Source organism: Ovis canadensis, chromosome 22 (genome assembly GCF_042477335.2).
Source record: "Ovis canadensis isolate MfBH-ARS-UI-01 breed Bighorn chromosome 22, ARS-UI_OviCan_v2, whole genome shotgun sequence".
Classification (NCBI taxonomy): Eukaryota; Metazoa; Chordata; class Mammalia; order Artiodactyla; family Bovidae; genus Ovis; species Ovis canadensis.
Window position 1 is genome coordinate 62909969 of NC_091266.1, and position 22551 is coordinate 62932519.

Consider the following 22551-nt stretch of genomic DNA (forward strand, 5'->3'; position numbering starts at 1 on the left):
TTAAGCTAGCTTGAGTTGTCCTTCTGTTTTGACCCAAACTGGCAGCTATAATGTGATGGGGTAGAAATTAGAAAACACATTAGTTTTTATTTAACTTTTGCCAAATTTCCTAAACACATTTCTGTGTCTGTGCTGTTCTCGTAAAGTGGGCCTGCTTGTCTGAATCATAGGGTGGAGTCAGTCGTTTCTTGTTGGGTACAGGATGCACTGATGCCTTTATTTTATTTTTTATTGCCCAAGAGTAACTACAGACTCAAACAATAGGGTCAGTTTTGTGCCAGGAGCATCAGCAGTGTTTGGAAAGCCTGAAGATTGTAAGATAAACAAACTGTTTAAAACCTTCAGTGTAAATGATAAACAGACTGAGAGTTGGAGTCAGGATAACACAGGCGGACATTTAGTGGGTGAAACTCTTCTTAAGTTAGAGAAGCTGCTGTGCACCCGGAAACCACAGTCTTGAGTTGGGGCCGATTTGTCATCTGGCTTTTATATCAATTTCCTTGAGTTCTGGCAACGTGGTATCTCCTCCTTTCTGGGTTTGTGAAGCTGGGGGTATATGTGATACACACCACCTGCAAATGATAGGAATACTAAACTTTGGCAGTGTTTCAAAGCATTTTCACATCTTTACATCTGTTTTATCCCAACATCTAGACATGATCTTCTTGTCTGTCACAGGCTGGAAAGAGCAGGGATTGCCCGGAGAAGGGCCATATTATGCAGGGAAAAGGATGGGACTGGAATAGAAAGAAGGGGGTGATCCAGAGCGACACACCTGAGCTGGTTATATCTCTGAGACTGGGAAACAGCTTTCTTCTGCTACAGTGACTCTTGCTTTTTAGAGGTGAAAACACTGGTGTACGAATTGGCTTACTTCCACGGTGATTGACTTGGCCATTTGGGCTTTGATCTGTGTTCCTGGCTGGCTCTACAGAGTAGCCAAATCTAAGAACGGAGTAGTGTCGTGGGAGGAAAGGGCTGAGAAAGTGCAAATAGGACCCAAAGCAGAGGAGATGGCAAAGCAATTCTTCAACTAGGAAGTTTCAAACAGTCAACTGGTCAACTTTTATGATGGTTCCAGGGAGGTCCAGAATCTTATCCTGGTGTGATGGCTAGTTTTTCAGGAAACTATATTTTATTGTGAAATTACTGTAGATATGCATCAATTGTAAAGAAACGATACAGAGAGCTTCTGTGTACACTTGGCTTCATTTCCCTCAGTGGTCCCATCCTGCCTAATTGTAGTACAATGTCGCAATCAGGACGCTGATGTTGGCACAGGCCATCAGCCCTGTTAAGACTTCTCTAGTCTTGCACGCACTTGTGTGTGTGTGTGTGTGTGCGCATTTGTGTGTGCATTTAGTTCTAATGCGATTTTACGGGTTTGTGTGATCACCATCATAGTCAAGATAAGGAAGACCTCCACCATTTGAAGATTCCACACTGAAAAATCTAGGGACTTCCCTGGGGGCCCAGAGGTTAAGACTTCAGCTTCCAACGCAAGGAGTGCAGGTTTGATTCCTGGTTGGGGAGCTCAGATCCTGCATGTTTCGTGCCCAAAAAAACCCAAAATATAAATCAGAAACAATAGGGTAACAAATTCAACAAAGGCTTTAAAAATGGGTCACACACAAAAAAATCTTTGAAAAAAATAAAAATTTAAATCTCTAAGCATTTTTGTTATGGTCTTAAGTGTGATTCTGTTTACTGTTTGGAGCCCAACTTTTGCACGGAAGATTATGGGAAATAGGATTTGGGGTGCCAGTTCTCAGCTCCTCCTGAGAGCCACGCAGGCCCTGCACTGCAGAAGGCTGCCCTGGCAGGTTCCCAGAGATGGTGCAGACGGGCTCCGTGTCCGGGAGAAGCAGCCCCTTTTGACTTCTCTGCGTGAATCTTCCTCCTCACTGGTCATTTACCTGCAAGGAAACCATGGGCTCTTCGTGCTGAAATGCCAGTGCCTCTGCCCCCAGCCACGCTCCTCACCTGTCAGTTCATTTGCCTGCAGCCTTCTCACATTTACTTAACTTGATGTATAGGAAGCATGGAAAATAATGAAAATTCTTTGCAAACTATTGATTTTCTTCTGCTGCACCCAAATGCTCCAAAGAGCATACTTGTTTTCAGTCCATGCCATTCTCTGGGCATATTTTCAGCATAATGTATGTCCACCCATGGCTGATTCATGTCAATGTATGGCAAAACCCACTACAATATTGTAAAGTAATTAGTCTCCAATTAAATTAATTAATTTTTTAAAGTGGTGAATTTAGTTAGGGGTTCTAAAACCCAGTGCACCTGGTTCTGTGATGGCCACTTCCGGGCCCCTGTCCTAAAGCCTCCTTCTTTGCACCACGCAGTCACCTGGTCCATCTGCTTCTCGGCTCCCCATCTGCAACTCTTGCACCCACACAAAGTGCCTTACCCTCCTGAGTCTCATTGGTTTTTTTTTTTTTTTCATATAGAATTAGGCATGTGTTGGGGACTTCCCTGGTAGTCTGGTGGTTAAGACTTCAGGTTTCCAATGAAAGGGGCACAGGTTCAATCTCTGGTTGGGGAACTAAGATCCCACAAGCCATGTGCTATGGCCAAAATAGTATTAAAAAATTAGGCATATCTTAATATTTTAAAGATGAAATGAGTTAATGTTCATAGAGCAGGTTCTTAATGAATGCTGGTTCTTTTCAGTCATTTGTCAATGATCTAGCATCATCCACAGCCAGGCATTTGTTGGGCGGTAAAGACAGAGAAATAAAAGCCATCCCTACCTTCAAGAGAATCACAGTCTGATCGGTTCCAACAATTATAATAGAGCCTGTTTAGTGCTAGGAGAGTCATTCCTTTCCAGGGAGTCCAGGCTTGTTGGAAGCCAGGGAAAGTCTTTGATGAGTAGGCGCTTCCTTTGTTTATCTCTTGGGTCAGATTTTGAAGGACCCAGACTCTGAAGAGAGGGGATGGTGTCTGAGGAAGAGAGAAACATGTACTCAAGGTCTAGAAGCAGGAGAGGCTTGGAGCATGGGAGCAGCGGAGTGAAGACAGATGCGTGGAAAAGTCAGCAGGGAACAGAACCCGACAGCCACCTTCTAAAGTCACACTGTCCAACATGGGCTGAGTTCTGCTGGCAGAGGGTCCTCCTGCAGAGCTCAGATCCGGCATCCGAGCTGATTGGGCTCAATGCCAAGACTTCATGGTCTCCTTAAGTAACAAGACCCCAAGTCAGTTCAGAGCCCTTTCTCGTGTCGGGAGGATCCCAGCCCCAGGCAACGGGAGACTGACTCCAGGCCCATTTGGCTTCCAACCCGCCCTGAGTCCTTGGGCAAGTCATGCTGTGGACTAAAGAGGCTGGGTCTGCTAGCTTCCACAGTTCCTAACAGAGTTAGGATTCCTTGAGTCTCAGTGGGTTTTCCATGACCGCAGGATGAAAAGGTCAAGAATAGTATGGAAGCAAGTCTGTTCTGTTTCTCGGACTGTCTACCCCATATCAGAAACTTCAGCCCAAAACAGGACCCACCGAGGGTCTTGAAATCAAGCTATCTTATTGGCCAAGACAATCCTATTGATTACAGCTTCTTGGATTCAGTCAGATCCTGATTAATATGACCCAGAAGTAGGGTTGCAGGCTCACACACCTGGGAAATCTGAAGTGAACGCTGCCGTTCTTCACATGAGGTGTGGGGGTGTGCATTTGGGAGTTCTTGGGCCCTGTGTCCAAGAATTTGGAAAAGGGACAGTATCCGTGGGTATGTTTTTGTTGCATGGATATACTGATTTGCATTGTATCTTAGATTCCACATTTAAGTGATATGTGATATTTGTCCTTCTCTTTCCTATTTTTTTCACTTAGTATGATAATCTCTAGGCCCATCCATGTTGCTGCAAATGGTATTTTTAGCAGAGGCAAACTATTAAACATAGGATGGACAGATAATAAGTCCTACTGTGTAGCACAGGGAACTATATTCAATATCCTGAAACAAACCTTTATGGATGAGAAAATGAAAAATTATATATATATATATATATGTATAACTGAGTCACTTTGCTATAGAGAAGAAATTAATACAATATTATAAATCAATTATACTTCCATAGGGCTTCCCTCATGGCTCAGATGGTAAAGAATCTTCCTGCAGTGTGGAAGATCTGGGTTTGATTCCTGGGTTGGGAAGATCCCCTCAAGAAGAGCATGGCATCCCACTCCAGTATCCTTGCCTGGTGAATCCCCATGGACAGAGGAGCCTGGTGGGCTACAGTCCATGGGGTCACCAAGAGTTGGACATGCCTGAGCGGCTGAGCACACGTACTTCCATAACATTAGGAAAAGTAAGGGGGCGGTCGTCTTTGGTTCTGATGTGCCCTCTGGTTGTGCATGCCCCTTAGGGTGGCCAACCTGTCCATTTTGGGCCCCTTGCAGGACAACCCTTTGGGCTGCGCTGTGGCTGCACTTGGCCCGCTGGACTTGGGGGCACGCAGCAGTCTGTCCTGTGGACTGGTCTCTGGCAGGTTCAGGTCAGGACATTCTTGGCCAGGCTTGGGAAATAGGACACCCAGTTCTCAGATTCTCTTTGGCCACTGTCTTGCTGTGACCTTCTCAGACTCCTGAGTCTGTTGACCTACCTGCCCCTCCTTCAGAGAACCTAAGGCTATAAGACCAAGCCTCGTTTTGATGGCTGCCCAGGCCAGCAGTGTCCCAGGCCAGCAGTGCCTATGTAGGAGCCGGGTGACGGCACCCTGGCAGAGACCAGCCAGTACCTGCAGGAGGCATGCCCACTCTGTCTTACCAGCCTGGCATGCTGCTGGCGCATGCAGCTCCTCCTGGAGGAGGAGCCCCAGCATGTCCTGCTGAGCTGTGATCTGGGGCTCTTCCCTCCATGAGAGCCAGAGCATCTGACTCCCCCTGTGCACCTCCACACGTCTCTCACTTTGCAGGGACCCCTTTGCTTAGATCATCCCTCTAATCAGCCTTGTCATGTTCGGAGCGTAAATCCTAAGCTGTGAATCCTTTGCACACCCAGCCATGTGCCCTCCGTGGACCTGGGAGCCTCCCTGCCTCTCACTGGAGATGAAGGTTCCTCTGGGTGGAGGAGTTATACCAGTCTGTTGTTTTCTGGGAGCTGACAGGGGGACAGAGCCCTGGGGGACGTTGAGCTCTAGCAGATGAAAGTTTAGCGGCCCCGTGGGCTTTTGTGTCGCAGCCCTGGACACATGGTGGCTCACCCATCTCCTTGCACCAGGAGAGGAACGGAGAAACTCATCTCCCCATTTCTGAGAGTGCTTCTCTGGGCTTCTGGTTTCAATAAGCCTCTTTTCCCCCTACGCTTGCCCTTCAAGTGCAATTTCAGACTTGTCCATTCATAGATGGTGTGGTTTACTGGTGTGAATTGACACTTCTGATTCTAAGAGTAAGGTCTGCAAATTATCAAATACTTGACAACAAAGACAAGCACACAAAGTAAAGTCGCCCATATGTCTGTCTTTCCCGGTTTTGTTCACTGCACCTAGGTGGGTAGGCAGCTCTCGTTCATGTATTTGGGGACATCTCCCGCATGCTATCTAAATGCTCCTACCTTTGCTCCTGTGTCTCCACTGAGGACGCTTCCCTTCCCGAGTGCCCATTCCAAGGTGCCCCTGTTCCAGGTCCTGTGTTCCCTGCAAACTTTCTTCTCTGATCATGGAGCCTCCTCCTCTGAGACCCTGCCTGGGCCTGGCGTTGGGTTCCGATCCACAGACCCACTGACCTGTGCTGTCCTCTGACTTTGTCCAAACCTCTGGGCTCAGGACCACCTGCTTCTATTTCTTCCAACATCCAATAGCATCTAATGCAGGGGCTAGAAAAAGGGTTCGTTAACGAGATAGATGAGGATGTTATTGAGGAATGAGAAAATTATGAATATATTCATAAACATGAGCCTCTTCATTAATAATTGCAATCTCAGCCACTACTATCTTTGATGCTCTTTGGTGAAAATTAATGCGCTTCATGATTTTTATTCCTGGGAAAGTTGACCGTGCTCTTTACCAAGCCTGGAGCTTTCAGGAGGTGTTTCAGGAGGACTGGAAACAGACATTGCCAACCCGCTTGCGTCTTGCAAGTGCTCTTTGTAACGGGCACCGAGCAGGCTTAAGCCCAGGGGGTTTCTCAGGCAAGCAGTCTTAGTCTCCTGGCCCATCTTCCCTCTCCCTCTCTGGCAGATGTAAGAAGAGGGGCTGGAGGCATACAGAGTAGACTTGGGGGGCAGGTTGCCCTTTCCCTGGGGTAACCTCTTTTAAAGACCTTCCTTCCGCTGCAGAAAAAAGCGACACAGAAGATGTGGTTATGGGGTGTGTTTCAGAGATCAATGCCCTGTGACATGGCCGGGTTAGACCCACGCCCATGTTTTAATGATCTGACCCAGCGGAAATCTCCTGGTTACAAAGAGGCTGCTCTAAGAATTTTAAAAAACCTAATAAATAATTTGTTATAACCGCAGGGTATCACGTTACCATGTTACTTATTATGGAACTAGGATAATATTTAAATTGCTTATTTATGGCATTAAAATAAATAGTGGTTTGGGCATTCTGGCAAAGCTGGGGACACACATGGTGGTTCCCAGCCCCAGCCTCCCAGCTTCAACACGCCCTTCCATCCTACCAGCTCCGGGCTCTCTCCCCATCCACAGCCACTCCATTAGGCTATTAAGGTTCAGAAGATGCGACACGCCTGACCCCTGAAGGCATTGGCCACTCATTTTTCAAAACCTTCTCTAATACCTGTAGCTCCCTTTCTGGGCTGACATTTGACTGTGCGCCTCCACTGGGGTCTTCCAGGGAGCTGTCCCTTGAAGCGCACTGGCCTGGCACCTCTTGCGGCCACTCGCCGTGGTCCTTTCAGATCTCCGAGGGGGGCGGCAGGCCACACAGTGAATTAGATATCAAGCAAATCAGATCTAATGGCAGCCTGGCCGTCCCCCCCCAGGTAAGGAGCAGGCAGGGAGAGCCGGGATCGCATCTGAGCAGGCTCTGGCCTTCCTCGGCTCATGCGGGGCGCCGGAACCATGTTCTACCGAGTGGCCCCCACTTAAGCCCCACTAATTGGGTGGGATTGCTGCAGTCTGATGAGTCATAATTAGGACGCGGCGGCTCCAGGAGGAGCCGTCTTATCGGGCAAAGGGTCGGGGACTAATGACTAGCAGGAGTGGAGGGTTTTGTTGATGCTGGGACTTGCTGCTGGAAAAAAAAAAAAAAATACAACACTCCTGCTGCCTTTCTCAGGGCATCAGGCACTGAATCTTTCCCCTCATTTGATTCACTGACCTCTCAAGTGCATCATCACCCCGAGGGCTCCGGGCCGTCCGGCAACTGTTAAGCCCCTTGGGTTGATAATCTCCTCCCGCATTTGCCCTTAACACCAGGCGTACCACCATTAGCCGCAGCTGCACCGGTGCTCATTAGAGGCGATCAATGTCGACCAGATAAAGCACTCTGCCGCTCCCCAACCTCCCGTCACTGCAGACCCACAGGCCTGCCCATGCAAGCCTCCCTGTCAGCTACCCAAAAGAGGGGGCTCTGTTTGGAAAAAAAAAGAGGGGGAGAGGAGTATGAAAAAGGAAGGGAAAGTCCATATTTACCTTCTCGTCTCAGGATGCCGCTGACTGTCTAGAAGAAATGTTATTTTCACTGTGATGTGAAAATCGCCCATCTTTGCCTCTTGAGACTCCTGGCTTCCAGGCAAGGCCCAGAGAAAAATGGTTCCTGAGGAAAGAAGGATGGGCTAAGATGGGCGGGATGTGGTATTGATGCTGGACCCAGTTGCCGTTGGGTCTCTGCAGACCACGGAGGTCTGGGGCCATGGCCGGCAGTGGTGGCTGGAGTCCTGCTTCTTGCCAGAAGGTGTTGCCAGAGAGCCTGGGAACTCAGGCTGGGAGTCGGGCCCCTGGGGGAGCTGGAGGCAGGAGCTGTCTCAGGGTGCCGGCCACCCCACCCCCAGTCTGCTCAGCCTCCCAGACTTCTGCAGCTCGGCATCCTGTCCCAGCAGCTGCGTCAGGATGCCCACTGGATGGTTCTTCCCCGTGGTGGGCTGGGAGGGACCTGGCCCTTCACCAGGTGAGGAGTGGCATGCCTTGCTCACTTGTGGGGTGGCAGTGGGCAGCCAGCACCCCACTCCTCCTTGCTTTCAGGTGCCGTTGGGACCTCCTGGCCGCACATCCCCATCCATCCTTATCCTTACTCCACGGGAAGGACTGGAGAGATGGGAACATGGAGGACACCCCAGGAGGAACCAGAGACAACAGGAGCATCTGGGGGCCAGAACGTTCAAGAGGTTTCACCTACATTTGCCACACGTGGGGCCATTTGGAATGAAGACCTGACCTAAATCATATCTTTTCCTGATGGAGGCAGTGCTCTCTTGAGAATTACTGGAGACAGTCCCAACCAAACTGGACTGTTGATTCCTACCCTGGAGAAGTTAGGTGGGGGTGGAAGAATCTTGGTGTCAGGAGAGCACCAAGCCCCTACCAGTGGCCGTGCCAGGTGGAGGATGGGGACTCTGCTCCTGGGAGTGTGGGCCCCCCAAGCAAACTCGGGTAGGTGCTCTCAGACAGAGGCGAGTCCCTATGGGGGACAACACCCCACTCTGGTTCCCTGGCAGTCCCACTGCGGGGTAGGTCACTCTCAACTTTCCCTGTGTCCTTTAGTCTGTGCCTGGAATGTTTGTTTAGTGACAGAAGCCAAAATACCTAAAAACATGGGCCAAAAAAAGAAATCTTTATCTATAAGGATAAGCAGAGAGAGAATAGTGACTCATGACCATAAAAAAAAAAGCGAAAAACCCAGAAGTCCTGAGCAAATATCCTTTTACAAAATAAAGTAACAGCAAGGCATAGAAAATTCCAGAAATTAGCAAATTTCTGTTTTTAAGGAAGATGGCGGTGACATTGGGCCTATGAGACTGGAGCAGGCAGTTTGGAAAGTGGCAAAAACAAGACCCTCAGACGCTATATACAGATAAGTAATTGCTAAATTCTAAAGGGCAGTTTCCTGACTAATTATGGAAAATTGATTCAGTGAGTTGGAGGTGAACTTGAGAGTTTAAGGAAGCTCAGAGAGTAGGTATAAATAAATAAAGTCATAAAGGAGAAGGTAGGAGACCTGGAAAGGCAAGAACCAGGAGCTGTTCAATGGGAATTCCTGAGAGAGCAGAGTGAGCAGAGAAGCCAAAATAATCACCGGGGAATCCAAAGAGCTCATTGAGCACCAGGGACAATTAAACGAACCTGCATTTCCAGGTAAAGGAAAGTATACAACCAAGCTGAAAAACAATTTACCTCCAAAGAAACAAGAATGGCACTGCAATTAGCCTCTTTTGCCTACAAAACATCCAAATCAATTTCACTTTTATTTGAAAGTGCAGCTCTTATGCAGCCCCGCGTAAGATTTCCAATGGTTTTGTTTACTTTGTTAGTTGTTTACCTGAACAATTTACCTGAGAAAAATCCAGTTCCAATACTCCTCTATCTCTGACCATAATTTGTTCCTTGGGATAAGTGGGATAAGTTGGTAGACTCGTCTGCAATAATTAAAAAAAAAATAATGCATCTCTGTTGAATGAGTCTTTATAGAAAAATATTTGACCTGATTTTCTCTATTGAATGCGCTGTCTTTAGGTGCATCTGGGTGGCCTGTGAGATCTATAAGGATGAACCGCAAAGCTGTGTGCTGTCTCCTTGACTTCTCTCTTCCCTCATCTGGCTTGTGATCATGGTGTGTATGTTAACTGGAGTTGGCAACAGTAAAAGATGTTCTCAGATATGAAAGGAAAGTGAAAGTCATTCAGTTGTATCTGACTCTTTGTGACTGTATAGTCCATGGAATTCTCCAGGCAAGGATACTGGAATGGGTAACCCTTTCCTTCTTCAGGGGATCTTCCCAACCCAGGGATCGAACCCAGGTCTCCTGCATTGCAGGCGAATTCTTTATCATCTGAGCCACAAGGTAAGCCCAAGAATATTGGAGTGGGTAGCCTATCCCTTCTCCAGTGGATCTTCCTGACCTGGAATTGAACTGGGGTCTCCTGCATTGCAGGTGGATTCTTTACCAACTGAGATATGAGGGATATGAAAGGAACCTGGAAAATATACCATTCGTGTGTTCTTCCTCAAGAAGGTACTAGAAGCCACTCTGCAGTCAACTATAAACATTGTCCATTCATTCCGCCCCTCCAGAGTCAGGCCCCAACAAGTGTCCTTTTGCCTGGTCATTGGAGCCAATAGACCAAAACCAAGTTAAGCTCAGAAGCAAAGGAAACCTTTTTTTTTTTTTTAATGGACCTTTAAGGTCAAGGAAAAAGCTCCTGCTTTTATTAGTCTCTTTCTAAGCAGCCCAAATAGAGAATGTGTTTTATTTTATTGGCCATGCCACATGTGGGGTCTTAGTTCCCCTACCAGGGATTGAACCCTGCAGTGGCAGCACAGAATCTTAACCACTGGATTGCCAGGGAAGTCCCAGAAAGCTTTATCCTTTGATGGAAGGATGGAGAGGTGTAGCTGTTCTCACTCCAGAAGGTCACACGGGGTGCAGCGTGTCTGCACATGGCCCACTCCCGCCATCTTGAATTGAGTGTCAAGGGCAGTGCTTCTGCACACCGCCCTGAGCTGAGGGTGTGCACAACCATTTGCACCAGGAACTAGGTCTACTGGGCCGTGTGCAAAGCCTCTGCAATTGGCCCCTTGTGAGCAAGTGACACCAGACTAAGCACAAAGGAAAAAAAGGTTAGGCTTTATTTTATTGCCCAGGTTCTATTTTTCTTTCCCAGGAATTGTTAACGGACTTTGCTGGTGACAAAGTTACAGTGGAAGAGAGATAAACAACAGATCCAGAAAAGCATGTAGAGTTTGAATAACTGGTCATACGATTAAAAACAACTCATGTACAAAAAATAATTTTTGAAGGCAAAAATGCATGTTAGACATAGAAGATTAATTATCTGGTTTAAACTTTTAGATAGCAGCAAAAATTGGGAAATTGGGCAGAACAAAAAAAATAAATGTGTGTTAAATTTCTGTTTTACTTGGGAACAATCTTGGATAATATCTCAGTGTTAATGGAAGCCAGAGAAATATATGTGACTTCTTAAAAAGCAATGTGTAAAGAGCCATACATGGAATAAAAATAAGACTCATACTTTCCAAGTTACTAAAGGAAAGAAAAAATAAAAGAGCTATGAATAATATCTTTTTAGCAAAAGATACATAAAAGAAAACAATAAAATATTTTAAAAAAGCATAACAGAAATAAGTCAAGTGATAAATATGACTAAGACCAATCCTCCAAAGGACAGACTTTCAGACTTGATTGGGAAACAGAATCAAATTAAAATCTATTGACAAGAAGCACATCTAAAATAAAAAAAAAATATATAGAAAGATTGAAAAACAATGTCTGGATAAAGGTGTACCAGAATAAATACAAATAAAAATTGAAAAGTGATATCAAATTAGACTTTAAGTGGTTTCAAGTAAGATATTTTTACAGTGATCAAAGGTAAATTTACCACAAAGATATAATGAATAGCAAACCCTTATGTGTAAAATAATTATTGGAATATGTAAGCTAAATTAAAATTATAAGAAGAAACTGACAAAGACATAATTAAAATAGGGAATAACTTTAATATGCAACAATCAGTGTCAGACAAGTTGACAAAATAAGGAGATAAAAATTAAACACATGTATTAAGTAGAGTTTATTCAGTATTTAATAAGCTATAATGAAATTTACACCATATAAAGAAAGAGGATAATATACAAATATGATATATTTGTATAAGCTGATGACTGAAAAATCTTTATCAAACAAAAAAATTTATTGAATTCTTTTAAGGAGCAAATTGTCCAGATCACATCCCATAGGTTCAACATATGAATCTTAATAACATATGAATCTTCATAACAAAAATGTAACACAGATTGCAATACATTTAAAGAATTAGAACGGTGCTCTCCTGGTAAATTTTAGACGATAGAGAAACTCTGTAATTCTAGGACACTCAGGGACACACAGAACAATTGAGATGAAGCCTAAAATTAATTCGAGGTCAAATGCATTAAGTATGTTTGTTATGAAACAAGGCTAAACAATAATAGAAAACTGATAAGCACTTATAATTTTTAAAAAGCCAAGATATTAAGTTAAAAATGGTGAAAAAATATAGAAATGTATGTAGCAGAATATAGGAGAACAGTAAAGCTGAGAAATTCAAGAACTTAAAAAACACAAGTACGTATTAAAATAGGTTAACTAAAAAAAAAATAGGTTAACTGCTGGAAATTAGGGAAAAAAGAAGGCTATATAATATATAATGAAAAATTAGGGAATATGGTTGAAGAAACAAAGTATGAGGAACTCAATGGATTTAAATAACTACAAAGAAATACCGGATATAACCCAGTTTATCATTCAATGGATGGAAAATTTTTCTGAGGAAAATGGAAATCTTCCTGAAGATTGTGTCTGACTGAAGCAGGGGAACGCTTCTACAGGAAGGTAACCTTGGAGAGAAATGTCAAAAGTGGCTTGTGGTTTAGTTTTTGTAACTTTGTCATATTTTTAAATGAATCTCTTTGTCTTCTTCCTCATTATTATTCAGTATCTAGCCATTTCTTTCAGAATAATTTTAGAATTCTTCAGTGTTTGGGGTGAAGGTTTTCACTCTTGTCAGAACACTTAATTCCCCTGCTTTGGGAAAGATGGCAGAGCACTGGGAGAGAATGTTTTACAGAGAGAACTAAAGCTTGAATCTGAAACCTGAAAAGGCTAAAAAAAAAAAAAAAAATTCCAGACCCATCTCTCTGAGAAGGTGAAGCTGGAACAGGACAGGTGGGGCTGGAACCTGTCGAGATGCAGACCATAGTCATTGAATCAAAGAACAAAAAGGCCTAAATAATATATAGCATGTTGAAAACAGAAGTTTCATATCTCATATAGGTCTATTCCAGGGGTGTGATAATGTTTTAATATTCAGAAATCTATTAATAAAACATATCCCTTTGGTAGATTAAAAGTAGAAAATGTTCTATAAAGTCTCAGAGGACATTTGATAAAATTCAACATTGATTTCTGATAAAAACTTAATAAGCCAAGAATAATAAAATGATTCCTTGACATGGAAAAACAATATGAAACCATCAGCAGCAGCACATTTCATGAGAACCCTCCGTAGGGCCTTCAGAGTCTGGGGCAGGACCAGGAAGCAGCAATTCCCCCAGTGATGAACACCGTTCTCAAAGTTCTTATGCATGTCATAAAACAGGAAACAGAAAAAGAAGATTAAGTTTCGGAAAGGAACAGACCTAAATCTGCATGTGGCGTGATTCCATCTCTGAAACTCTAAGAGAATATTTTAAAGAAAGTAGCAGACACAAATCAGTAATTTTTCCTACATTACATTATGACTCGCTGGAAAGTAAAAAGATAAAAGATTTCCAATCTGCAAGGTGAATGTAATGTTTTAAATCCTAGGAATAAACCCAGCAAGATGCACAAGGGGACCGTGCGAAGAAACAGACAACAGGTTTTGAGAGGTGTCAGAGAAATCATCAATAACTGCAGACCTTGGTTCTGAAGAGGGCAAAGAGGCCAAATTTCTCCAATTTAACTTATGCTTTTGGGGCGGTTCCTACCACAATCAAACATAAGTTTGACTAAATCATTCTAGAAGAATGGACAAAATATGGACCACTGGAGAGTAGTTAAGCAGTATACTCTGCCATTTTGATGGTTCCACAGTGGAGTGTGGTTGCAGGATTAGACAGGCAGACAAGAGCCCACTCATTCAGCATATGATATACACGACATTTCCACCAGGATGGCCAAGTGCTTAAGGGGTTGGATTTAAGATCCAGTGGATATGTGTCCAAGTGGGCTGGAGATGAAACCAGTCAATCCTGAAGGAAATCAACCCTGAATATTCACTGGAAGAACTGATGCTGAAGCTGAAACTCTCAATACTTTGGCCACCTGATGTGAAGAGCCAACTCTGATGCTGGGAATGACTCTGATGCTGGGAAAGAAAGATTGAAGGCGAAAGAAGAAGGGGGTGGCAGAGGATGCGATGGTTAGATAATACCACTGATTCAATGGAGATGAATTTGTGCAAACTCCGGGAGATAAACTCTGGGAGGTAAGGAAGGACAGGGAAGCCTGGCATGCTGCAATCTGTGGTGCTGCAAACAGTTGGGCATGACTTAGTGACTGAACAGCAGCAACAATAAGCATGGTGTTTCAAGCACTTGGGGGAAAGTTTTGATTATTCAATGATGTTGGGATAACAGGTTAATTAGTTGGAAAAGAATCCCTCTATCACACTTAACATAAAAATTCATTTCAGTGGATTACGGAGGTGAAGTCATCAGAGAACTATATGGACCTGAAAAATGAGGACTGCATATTTGTCTAGTTTCTAGGTGGGAGAGGAAGAACAAGGAGGAAGACATACAAGTAACTGATAAAGTTTTGTCTAATAAAATTGGAAAATTCCCAACACCAGATTACACCCTAACCAGTATTAGCAGACAAATGTGGATATATTGTGGCATATTGTTAAATAAGAATTTTCCCTTTAATATCCAAAGAATCTTTATAATTCAGTAAAAGTTTTGGGAAAAAATGCCTAAAAATTTAAATGAGCATTCATTAAGTAACAATTCCAAGTGCTCAATAAACATCTGAAAACATTTTCATCATGTCAGGAATGAAGGAAGTGCAATTTTAAGTAAAAGCTATATCTTTGGCTGATCAAATTAGTAAAGTGTTTTGAAAGGGGTCATACCCAGTGTTGGCAATAATTACAAAAACCCAGTAATTACTATATGTTATATTTGAGATTTTTCTGGAGGAAAAATTGGCACTATGAATGAAAACTTTAGCCTTATTCATACCTCAAGATCCAGTATTCTATACTTAGATGCTCACTCGTGTAAGACTGCAGCCCCATGGACTGTACCCCTCCAGACTCCTCTGTCCATGGGATTTCCCAGGCAAGAGTACTGGAGTGGGTGGCCATTTCTTTCCCCAGGGGATCTTCTTGACCAAGGGATTAAACCTGTGGCTCCTGCAGCATCTCCTGCATTGCAGGCAGATTCTTTAACCCCTGAGCCACTGGGGAAGGCCAGCACCTGGCTTGATTTCCAGGTATCGGTCCCATGTAAACAATTAGAGAATCAGAAGGAACTGAATGTATGAGGAGATTGTGTGGCTCTCTCTCTAGCAGTGAAAAACAGGGACCCACGTAAACACCCAGTGGGAAGACACAGGTTAAGTAAACTGTGGCCCACTAAAAGCGAGGGAGTACTAAGCAGTCATTAAAAACCGCATTCTCAGAAACTAAGCATGTGCGGTAATATTCACAATATATTGAAAGATAAAAGTAGGTTACAGAATGTTAGATGCTTTATGATCATAGTGTTGTGAAGTCGGTATATACGTCTGAACAAATGATGGAAGGAAATACAGTGGTTTCTTCTAATCCTGGGAATATGAACACTTTTTATTTTCTTCTTTATCCTGTTCTGAAATTCTCAAGATTTATGCAAGGGTACTGTATTTCTTAGCTACAAATCATCATAATAATTATAATAAAAGAGTTTTAAAAGCTCCATAAGGAAAACAGCACTGGCCCATCTGAACAGTCCTTCTCTGCCCAGCGAAGGATCACAGGGCTCAGAACCCAGTCTCTACGGCTCTCTCTGCCTCAGTCTCTCTCTTCTGTGTCTCTGTCTCACTGTGTCTCTCTACCTCTGTCTCTCTGTCTCTCTTGATCTCTGTCTCTATCTCTCCGTCTTTCTCTGCATCTGTCTCTGTCTGTCTCTCTATTGCCAGACACTTATTTCCTTCTGAAAAGTGATGGTTTCCAGTTTTTAGTTAGCACTTCCTTTATTTGGTGTGTGATGCGATCTTTCTGAGTTGGATATGTTTTTTTCCTCAGGCTTCTGGCATCCTGGCTTAATTTCCTGAGAAAGCTGTTTTCAAGTCACAGAGCATCTCACTTAGGTCCTTGAAGTCAGTGTGAGTAAGGAAGGGCTGGGATGGAGAATGTCCGCCTCTCCTCCCTGGACTCTGCTCGGGCCTGCAGGGGTCTGCCGGGGCCCCTGATTTAGTCAGATTGTTCTGGGCATGAATGAACGTGGCTGCCTTCCTATCAACAGAAGCCTCAAGTTAGGACTGGCAGATTTAGCAAATAAAAACACAAAATGCCTAGTTAAGTTTGATATTAGATAAATGAATGATTTTTTAGTATAAGCGTATCCCAAACATTGGATGGGATACACTTATACTAAAAACTTATCTGTTATTTATCTGAAATGCAATTTAACTGGGCAACCTGTATTGTACCTGACTACCCTACCCCTAATGCTTTGAATGACCAAGTGCGTGCATGGCCTCATGCCTCACCTTGGCCTAAGTTACTTTGTCTACAGTGGGGTCTTCATACCCCACCCTCAAATCAAATGGATGGGCCAGCCAGGATCACGGTATCTGAGCAAACACAGTCATCCCCTGCTGGGTCTATCTGGGCCTAGCTGATGGATGCTTATAAACTGGCTGTCAGAAAATTAGAGCTTAGCCATTCTTCTCTGTAAACTAAAATCCAGCATTCACTCATTTGCATAAGCAGAGAGAATAATTAAGAAGCTGATGGATCAGGCGAAGTTGTGGCTGAACTGTGAAGAACAGAACCCTGGCCTCATAACAGGATGCAATTTCTCTGCTGTGAATGGGGTTCTCTCTGCCTCCTTCTTGAAGGACATTCAAGCACACTCCCTTCTGCACACACCCTGGAGGGGAAAAGATGGTCCATGCCAGCCGTGTCAGCAGGGTAACCCACTTCAGGGTTGTAGACCTTGGCAGTTCACCCCTTTCCTCTACTGCGTGGAAATGAAGAAAGAAAAAAAAAAAAAAGCAGCTAAGAATAAGGGAGCTATACATGTCAACAAAGGTCCTTCTAGTCAAGGCTATGGTTTTTCCAGTGGTCATGTATGGATGTGAGAGTTGGACTATAAAGAAAGCTGAGCACTGAAGAATTGATGCTTTTGAACTGTGGTGTTGGAGAAGACTCTTGAGAGTGCCTTGGACTGCAAGGAGATCCAACCAGTCCATCCCAAAGGAGATCAGTCCTGGGTGTTCATTGGAAGGACTGATGTTGAAGCTGAAACTCCAATACTTTGGCCACCTGATGCGAAGAGCTGACTCATTGGAAAAGACTCTGATGCTGGGAAAGACTGAGGGCAGGAGGAGATGGGGACGACAGAGGATGAGATGGTTGGATGGCATCACCGACTCAATAGACATAGGTTTGGGTAGACTCCAGGTGTTGGTGATGGACAGGGAGGCCTGGCACGCTGCAGATCATGGGGTTGCAGAGTCGGACACGACTGAGAGACTGAACTCAACTGAACATGCAGGAAGAAACATAGGTATCAAATTTTCAACTGGCACCTTTTTTCCCTGTTATTTGAAAAACAACTAGGGTTTGGATGCTACTTGTTACAAATTGCTTTGGGACTGAGCCTGGCAAATTAAGCTTTGGTTTGCAGCAGTTGCCTCTGATTTGTGTTCCTAAATTTGGCTGGGGTCAGGGCATTCCAGAAACCCACTGTGCACTGACTGGCCTTGACACCCTGGTGCCGACCCCTGTGAGAGGCACAGAGCCAGGAACGCCTGTGGGAACGTGCCTGTGTCCCTTCTACTGAGAGCAGGGGAAGCACGTGGCCCAGGCTCTCGCCAGGCATTAGTCATCCCTTCTCCAGGAAGGGGCCTGGCCTGAGCTGGCCTGGGAGCAGACCATGTTTTATTACCGCTCTGGCTTCTGGTTGCCCGCCAGGAGCTGAACCAGAAGTGCCAAAATGCTGTAAGAAATCAGATCGGGAGAGCGGCTGCTTGCGCGGCCTTTCCAGCTGTTGGCTCTGCAGCAAAGCTCTTTGTAAATTTTGTAAGAAAACATGTTCTCTGGAGGTTTCCATTTCAAGTTGGCAGCGTTAAGAAGTCAGGAGAGCTGGAGTCAAACTTTCCAAGGAATGCCTGAGCTTGGATCGCTCTCCGCACTGAGTCTGGGCTCCAACTTCTGGGGCCTCAGGTTTGGGACTGGCTGTCGCTGGCTGACAATGGACGGTATTTAGTGTGCCCGCAGGGAGGGGCAGACGTGTGTGGCTCCCACAGCACCTTTAGTGCCTTTGAAGAGTGTGTGGCACATATGGGAAGTGATTTATGGGAGCCTGGTTAGGGACGAGATTGAGAGCATCGTTGAAACACAGATTCGTCTTCTCTTCTGGAAGTGTCAGTCGCTTCCCTGGCGGCTCTGACAGTGAAGAGCCTGCCTGTAGTGCAGGAGACTGAGTTTGATCCCTGGCTCGGGAAGCTGCCCTGGAGAAGCAAACGGCAACCCTCTCCAGTATTCTTGCCTGGAGAATTCCATGGGCAGAAGAGCCTGGTGGGCTACAGTCATCTTTTCATTCAGAAAAAGACTGCAGGAGTCCCGTTCAGTGGATCCACCTTAAGTCATCCCTGCGCTTGCAACATGTTTTCCCCAAATGACCGTGATGATCTTTTTCTTTCTCCTGAGAGTTCCAATTCTGACTTTTGAACTGGATGGCCAAACATTTCTGTGTAACTGGCCACTCCTTACTGGAGGCCCTAGCTTTGTTCCTGATGTTTGTCACAATTTCTCACTTTTCCTGCCCTTTATCTTTCTTATTTTCCTCATTTCCTTGCATTTCGCTGATAGTAGATTCATATTGACTCCATATAGAAAAAGATAGCAAATAGCAGTGAAAGCGCTTGGTTGAACGAGAAATGTACCCTCTCCTTATTCCCTCAACGGTTCAAATGGCCCCTTGGCCAGAATGGTGGTGGAAACCTACATATGCTATTTTCATCATTTCACTAATACGAAAACAGCAAGTTTTAAAAATGATTGGATTTGGGAAGTACTAAGCTTGCTACGATTGGATTTGGGAAGTACCAAGCTTGCTACATTTAACGTTTTTGTCAAGAGAGTGTCTTTGCCCATGAACGCAAATATTTTCATATGGGTGGAGGCTTGTACTGATGAGCTCTTTCGTATGGCAGTGTAGTATACTAGATTATAACCTTCCCCAACATTAAAATAAAGTGCTGTGGGAGGGACATTAACTCTTCTAGGCCCCTTACACATTTCCCTAAGTGTCCATCATAAATCCAGGAAATCGCACTGTCATTGTTTCATCCAGGAATAATTTTGCTCCAGTACACTTCTGCAGCGCCCATAATTCTATTTTAGGGAGTAAAGATGTTTAACTTATGTCTGGAGAGTCTGCTGATTGGTTCTGGTTTGCACTGGTGTTATTTTAAATCAACAGCCGCTGCTGGAAAATCAGATAATTTCTCAGAAGACTTGCATGGAGGCGTATTCTCTGGTTGTTTATGTTTGAGGTGAAAGCTTTCGGTTCGAATCGTTGTTCCAAAATGGATGAATGCCGCGTGTGATATCAGTTCAAGTACATCAGGCGTTTGGGGAAGCTGAACGGAAGATGAAAATAAGGCTGCCAAAGGAGTTACTTCTGATGGAGGCTTAATCCCAGGTAATAATGGGAAGCTGGAATGAAGGCATAGAGATAAACACCCGGAGAGAAAGAGATGAATCACTGACCCAGGCATTCTGCAAGCCTGGAAGTTACACGTTGGGGAGAGCTGCCCAGGAGCTGGGCGTGCGACCGTGGAGGACAGGGGCAAAATGTGAGATGTTTGGGTTTATGAAAGGCCCTGACAGGCAGGTGGAGAGAAGGGAGAAGATAGTCACGTATCCTTCCTCAGTGTGTAGACTTCTCCAGAAACTGGAATTCTGAAACACATCTGAGTTTACAGCTCAAAAGCCCATGGAGTCAACATGGAAAGTTGCCCCAGAAAACTAGCTATCAGTGAAGAAACGAGCCTGTGTTGTCTAAGGAGATGACATTCCCTTTTTCTTCAGCCAGAGGCACAAGTCTTGAGGCGTCTGTACAATGTTAGTGAGACGCAGCCCCCCTTGCGATGGGTGAGCAATGTACTTGGCGCTATAGTGAGCCCCTTTCCTGCCTCCCCCGATGGGCCAGGATGACTTCATTTGTTTCCAAGAACCACAACTACACAAAAAGAGTACACTACTTTTATTGGAAACGTTTCAGTGACGAAGAGAGGAGATTTCAAGTCCCAGGACAGAGAGGACTTGAAGACTTTGTCAAACCCGGGTGGAAAGCAGTGATCCAAATGTGCATCTTGCCCTCCCCGCAGCCTAACTGGGCAACACGTCTCATTAGACGTGTGTCTGGCGAGTGCGTGTTGGGGACGGAACACACCTTTCAACAGGCACAAAACAGAGGAGCAATTAGGTGTGAGAGAGACTCAGCAGGTAATGGCAAAGGAGGAACAAGGCAGGAGCAGGCTTCCAGGCGATGTGTGGCTTGAATCAGAGCTGCAAATAATGAGGAAACATCCTGTCTCAAGAACTGCCACCATTTCTTATGAAAGGTAGATGCTGACAGCTTCACAGAGGCCACTGTGAGGGGAGGAGCGTCTGAGAATGCAAGCCATGAGCACAGAGGCTCCCAACAAATTGTCAGGTCCTGACCATCGTTCAGACAGCACGAGGCTGGGAGAGAGCCAGCAATCTGGGGCAGGAGGTCTCTGCTCTCTCCCCGATCCCTCCTCCTGGAAGTGCATCGGCTCCCGGGCCCTGGGGAAGCAAGACGCCAGCCACGCACCTCCCTTCCACTCCGTGCCACAAACCTCACCCTTTTTGTCTGTTTCTTGTATGACTTGATTTTTATGAATACAATGTGATTTTCCCATTATTTTTGTTCCTTCAGGGCAAGAGAATCTCATCAAAAGTTCACAACTAATATATATAATATGTTACTAAAGTAAAACCGCGAGATGTGGGTGTAGGGAGAGTGGTAATCTCTCCAAACTTTTGAGACATGTGTAACACAAAAATGAAAAGTCAGGGCAATCAGCTATTTTGTCAGTATTGTAAGAACCGAAAGGAACCCACATGGACTTGGAATTTGTCATGAATAATTCATAGATTCCTGAGATCCCTCTGAAGTCCCTTTCCAATCTCAGGTTGGAACAAAGACTAGGTGGACCACTGCTGCCAGTCACAAATTCAGGGTGTCAGTAATAGAAAATGCCGTCTAATAGGATGATACTGGTGGCTTCCCTGGTGACTGAGATGGTAAAGAATGTGCCTGCAATGAGGGAGACCCAGGTTCGATCCCTGGGTTGGGAAGATCCCCTGGAGGAAGAAATGGCAGCCCGCTCCAGTATTCTTACCTGGAGAATCCCATGGACAGGGGAGCCTGGCGGGCTACAGACATGGGGTCACAAAGAGCCAGACATGACTGAGTGACTAATACTACTGGGATGATACTAGTGTTGCCTCCTCGCTGAGATGGAGACTGTACGTCCTTGCACTGGCATGCTGGTAGGAGTGGGTGCTGCTGGCCCTGGGAAAACCAGCCCTCAGTAAGGGGGCCCACATGCATGCGCCTCAGTTAGGGCTGCTCCACCAGTATCCTGGGCTTCCCTGGTGGCCCAGCTGGTAAAGAATCTGCCTGCAATGCAGGGGACCTGGGTTTGATCCCTGGGCTGGGAAGATCCCCTGGAGGGGGAAAGGCTACCCACTCCAGTATTCTGGCCTGGAGAATTCCGTGGGCTGTATAGTCCATGGGGTTGCAAACAGTCGGACATGACTGAGCGACTTTCACTCTTACTTTGACTTTCCGCATCCATGTTAAGTGCAAGAATTTCAATATTTTATTTGGAAAACATGGGAGGAGGTGACAGCTAAAAGTAAAGGGTCTCTTTTTGAAGTGACGAAATTGTTCTAATTGGTGTGGCCGTATTTGTGAATATCCTGAAAACCATTGCCTGTTACACTTCACATGAGCAAACTGTGTGGTATATGAATTATATCTCGATAAAGTTGTTTTTAAAAAAATAACTGAACTACTAAGTTGGAAAACCCACTTGCTTAGAATATCTGATTGAACCACTTACTTAGAACATTTCAGAAACTTAAAAAAAATAGGCAGGTAAAATTCCAGTGTCTTCTCCAAGCTGTGTGCCCCACAGCTAACCACACCTCTGGTCATTCTGTTGTGCACTTCGCCTCCCTTTGAATCTGAACCTGCTCTGAGGCTTGCTTTTGACCAGGAGGATGCTGCGGAAGGGATGCTGTGTGGCTTCCAGATCGAAGCTTCCACCTCCCAGCTGGGCTTCTGGGATGCTCGTGGGATACACACTCTGGAGCCCGCCATCGCGTTGTGTGGTTCAAGCTACATGAAAGGCCATGACAGGGCTCTGCTCAATGGCCCCGGGGGAGCTGCTGGCCTGCAGGCAGATTCACTGCCCACCTTACAAGCGTGCCGTCTGCGGCTTGTGTTTGCACTTTCTTGGTAGTGTCTTTTGAAGCAACCATGTTGTCAATATATGACAAAATCCAATTAGATGGCATCCCTGTCTCACTGAACACGCACTTGGGTGAATTCCGGGAGACAGTGC